General features: G+C 43.0%; 1 protein-coding gene across 5 annotated transcripts in view; it reads right to left on the reverse strand.

Moving 5' to 3' along the window:
- Pogz (pogo transposable element derived with ZNF domain) overlaps window positions 1-5,498 on the reverse strand; it is a 41,092-nt gene that overhangs the window by 27,104 nt on the left and 8,490 nt on the right. The window lies entirely within an intron of this gene.

A 5,498-nucleotide genomic window follows, 5' to 3' on the forward strand; every position in this document is an offset into this window, starting at 1 on the left:
GGGGGAAGAGAAAGATAAAGGAAGGAAGGAAGGAAGGAAGGAAGGAAGGAAGGAAGGAAGGAAGGAAGGAAGGAAGGAAGGAAGGAATGAATCAGGGTAAGAGAAATACATACAATGGCATTACAAATACAAGTAAGTGCAGTGGCTCTGCAAGGACAGAGATGGAACTATTTAGTCCATTATAAACTATTTTCCACCAATACTGACTTTTTCTTATTACATTATTTATTCAGTGTATATATGTATACATGTATACACGCCACAGCATACATGTGGAGGTGAGAGAACAACTTTTAGGAATTGATTCTCCCCCACCACATGGATCCCAGGAATCAAACTCAGGTTATCAGGCTTGGCAGCAGGTACCTGAGCCATCTGGCAAACTCAACTTTTTTTTTTAAAATATTTATTTATTAATTATGTATACAAGATCTGCCTGCATATATCCCTGCAAGACAGAAGAGGGCACAAGATCTCATTATAGATGGTTGTGAGCCACCATGTGGTTGCTGGGAATTGAACTCAGGACCTCTGGAAGAACAGTCAATGCTCTTAACCTATAAGCCCAACTTTTTTGAGACAGGATCTCACTATGTAGTATTAATTTGCCTGAAACTTGCTATGGTCTTGAACTCACAGAAAGCTACCTGCCTCAGCCTCCCAAGAGAGGACTTAGAGGTATACGCCCAAAATGGCATGCTATAAATGACAGAAAGCTAAAAGGAGGCTATGGGGGGGGGGAGTTAGAAGGGGACAAGCAGGGAGGAGCTAGGAAGATGGGGAAGGACTTGAGTTCGGTCCCCAGAACCCACATGCAAAATAAAACAAAACATCAAGTGTGGTGGTGAGGTACTCTTAATCAAATCACTGGGGAAGAAAGGAGATGGCAGATCCTGAGGCCTCGCTGGCCAGCCAGCCTAGACTAGCCAAAACAGAAGCTCCAGGTCAGAGAGGACCTTGTCTCAAAAATAAGGTGGTAATCAACTGAGGGAAACACCTATCTACACACACACACACACACACACACACACACACACACACACACACACACACACACCTAGTCAATCATCTGCTGGCCCCTGCCCATGAATACACACACACAAATTTTGTTAGAAAATGCCACAATGAAGCCCAAGCCCAAGCCTAATACTGTGATTTGAAAATATGTTTAATGATGTGTTATGTACAGTGCTTATAGTGTGTGCAAGGCTCTCCAACATACACACACAGATTAAAGTTGTGTTAAGATACTATTTAGTGATTGTAATGTTTAGGGTCTTTGTTTTGAAGATAGTGTCCTCCTATGTAGCCCTGGAAATCACTATGTAGACCAAGCTCCCCTTGAACTCAGAGAACTACAACTATTTCTGCCTCTGAAGTTCATGTCTGACTCAAGTTAGTTTTTTTCCCCCCCTTTGCTTTGGTTTTGCTAGACAGGGTCGTCTCTCTATTTAGCCCTGGATGTCCTAGAACTCACTATATAGATCAGGCTGGCTTAAACTCAAGAAATTCACCTGCCTCTGCCTCCTGAGTACACAGATTAAAGGCACTCCTCTCCATGCCCAACTTTGACTTGACAGTTTTGTTGTTAATACCATCTAGAATCATATGAGAACAGTCTCAGTGAGGGACTGCCTATATTGGGTTGGCCTGTGCGCATGTCCTGGGATACTTTTTTATTTCAATGTACACATAAAATGGCTTTGCCTGCATATATGTCTGTGCACTGTTTGTGTGCCTTATGCCCTTGGAGGCCAGAAGAAGGTGTCAGATCCCCTAGAACTAGAGTTACAGATGGTTGTGAGCCTCCATGTGGGTGCTGGTAACTGAACCCCAGAGCTCTGGAAGAATAGCCAATGCTTGCAACTAGTGAGCCGTCTCTCTATATCCCCTTTAAATTAACTGATGTGGCAAGACCCAGGTCACTGTGGGTACCACCATTTCCTAGACAGGGAGTGCTGACCTGTATAACTAGAAAAGGTGAGCTCACAGTGGTTAAGAGCACTGGCTATTCTTCCAGAGGACCCAGATTCAATTCCCAGCACCCATATGGCAGCTCACAACTGTCTGTAACTCTAGTTCCAGGGGATCTGGCACCTTCAAATAGGCATATATGCAGGAAAAACACAAATGGACATAAAATAAATACATATTAAAAAAACAAAGATGGGCTGGAGAGATGGCTCAGAGGTTAAGAGCACGGACTATTCTTCCAGAGGTCCTGAGTTCAATTCCCAGCAACCACATGGTGGCTCACAACCATCTGTAATGAGATCTGCTGCCCTCTTCTGGCATGCAAGCATACATGGAAGGAATGTTGTATACATAATAAATAAAATCATTAAAAAAAAAAAAAACAAAGAAAAACTGAGGAGAGTACATGCAAACAGGTAAGGTGAACATGTATTTATCCACTTCTATTCTTGACTGTGGACATGATGTGACTAGCTGTGTAAGTTCCTGCCCTGACTTCCCTACAATAATGATATGTTAGAACCTGGAATAAAGAAATAGTATGCTGAATAGACCTAAATTGCTTCATTTATTTGTTTGTTTGTCTATTGCTTTTTCAAGACAGGGTTTCTCTGTAGCTTTGGAGCCTGTCCTGGAACTAGCTCTAGTAGATCAGGCTGGCCTTGAACTCAGAGATCCGCCTGCCTCGGCCTCCCAAGTGCTAGGATTAAAGTTATGTGCCAAAACTGCCCGGACCAAATTGCTTTTTAAAAGATTTACTTTGGCCAATTAGTGGTGGCATATGCCTTTAATCCTAGCACTCGGGAGGCCGAGGCAGGTGGATCTCTGTGAATCTGGGGCCAGCTTGGTCTACATAGCTAGGTCCAGGACAGCCAGGACTACAGAGAAACCCTGAGTCAAAAAACAAACAAATAAAAAGATTTACTTTGTTTGTATGAGTGTTTTTTGTCTACATGAGCACCCATGTTTGTCTGGTGCCCACAGAGGTCAGAAGAGAAAGACAGATTCCCTGGACCTGGAATTATGGATAACTTGAACCACCAGCTGAGTGCTGGGAACCAAACCCAAGTCTGCCGCAAGAGCAGCAAGTGCTCTAGCCACTGAACTCCTCTCCAGTCCCTGAAGGACTTTATGTCCAGGTTTTCTTATCACAACAGCAGAAAGGAGGTTATGACTCTGATTACTGATTCTTCTTCTAACTTTTGCACTGCCGTACTCTAGTCTAGTACAGAAGTACTAGGAACTCTGCAAACTGTTTACAGGACCCCAGAGCCTACTTTTAATTTGCAAACATTGCCTACATTATATGTCGCTTTCAGAACAAAGCTTTTCAACTCTGCACTACAAAGAGCTGCTGCTGTTGTGCCTCCAGTATGAGCTGAGAAGGAGTGAGTTTCTTTGTCTTGAGATGAAACTAATACTATCCTCAACATTCACACAAAGCCTTCATTGGAAAAGGGTATCAGTGTCCTTAGCATCTTCGCACTTTCTGTACCAAATCCAGAAGCCCGAAACAGCAAAACAGAACAGAAAAGGAAACTATTCTGTATCCGTGTGTAAATTTGACAGCTGTACTTTGGGCAATGCCCAATAGATGGCATTGTCTCTTTGAAAATGTACCCACAATGTCTCAATGAGTCAAGGTGAGCCAGGAGCCCAGTCTGGAAACCTGTTTTAACTAGTAATGTTCTTAACTTGATCCTTGGAGGCATCTAATCATCTATTAAATTCTGCATGCATCCTCAAACCAAAACTACAAAGGTAAACAAAAGAGCAAAATATCTAAAGGATTACTTAAATTCTCTCATCCTGTTTAAGATATATTAGACAATGCTAGCCAGAAACTGAATTTCAAAAATCAAAAAAGAAAACCACAGACCTGGCGAGATAGCTGGATGGGTAAAGACACCACAACCTGGCCTGACCACTTCATTCTCAGCATCCACACGGTGGGGAGAACAGACTCCCACAAGTTGTCCTCTTACTTTCACAAGTGCTGCTACATGGGTACAGCTCCCCAGTACACACACACACACACACACACACACACACACACACACACACAGTAAATAAAGGTAAAAAACAAGAAATATATACATTTGAGCCAAATATTACAAAACACATGACTTTTTATTTGCCAATATAGTCCCAGTTTTTTACTATGTAACTTTATATGGTACAACCTTCTTTCAATCAAGAACCCAGAAAAGTGGCAAGTACAATCTGGACAGAAGCCTCTGCAGATGTTAAAAGGACACTATTTTCAAGCTGGGCAGTGGTGGTGCATGTCTTTAATCCCAGAACTTCAGTGGCAGAGGCAGGAGGATCTCACTCTGTGAGTTCGAGGCCAGCCTGGGCTACAGAACGACTTCTGTCACTTCAGCATGCATAACATTTGGGGGGGGGGGGACTGTAGGAGGTACCATCCCTCCTGGAGCATCCCAGTTTATCATCAGGACTGGGTGGTAATTAAACTGAGGTCAGCAGTGGGTGAGGAAGAAGAGGGTTCCCTGGTGCTCTGTGGCCAGTGAACCTAGCCTTTGAGGTGGGAATCCTAAGCCAGTGAGAGGCTTTGTCTAAAAAAAACAAGGAGGATGGAACTGATAAGGTGGTCAGGTTAAGACCGCAAACACTCCCACAGAGCACTCCAGTCCAGTTTTCAGTACCACGTCAGACAGCCCAACAAACTATAACTGCAGGAGACCTTGTGTTTCTGCCTGCTGGGGGCACCTATACTCATGGGCATACACCTGCAGACAGACACACACATACACGTAGTTACATCTGATATGCGCACCTTTGGAAAGCTAAGATTGTCCTTCACACACATGCATATATATAACCAAGCACATACATCCACACCAAAAAACTTCAGCAATATGATAAAATGTTCTATTTAAGCTAGGCAACGGTGGTGCATGCTTTTAATCCCAGCACTTGAGAGGCAGAGGCAGGCAAATCTCTGCAAGTTCGAGGCCGTCTGATCTACAAAGCCAGTTCCAGGACAGCTAGGAGTGTTACACAGAGAAAACCTGTCTTGAAAAAGCAAAAACAAAAATATTTAATACAGATATTAAAAAAAAACAACTAAGCATTCCTTTCATCGATCCATGATATATACTTCCGCATTTTTTTTTAAAGATAGGGTCTCAATATGCAGTCTTGGCTGTTGTCCTTCAACTCACTATATTAGACAACCAAGCTAGCCTTCCTTAAACTCACAGAGCTCCACCTGACTCTACATCAGGAATGCTAGGATTAAAAGCATGCACCACTACATCTGGCACTATCTTTTACTTAAAAAGAAAGTGGTATCAAATAAGCAGTATTAAAAATGTATAAATTCTGTCAGGCAGTGTTGGTATACACCTTTAATCCCAGCACTTGGAAGACAGAAGCACACAGATCTCTGTGAGTTAAAGGTCACCCTGGGTTACACAAGATTGATCAGTCTAAAAAAAAGAAACAGAGCCAGGTGGGGATGGCTCACTCCTCTGATCCAGGTGGGGATGGCTCACTCCTCT

Source organism: Microtus ochrogaster, chromosome 21 (genome assembly GCF_000317375.1).
Source record: "Microtus ochrogaster isolate Prairie Vole_2 chromosome 21, MicOch1.0, whole genome shotgun sequence".
Classification (NCBI taxonomy): domain Eukaryota; kingdom Metazoa; phylum Chordata; class Mammalia; order Rodentia; family Cricetidae; genus Microtus; species Microtus ochrogaster.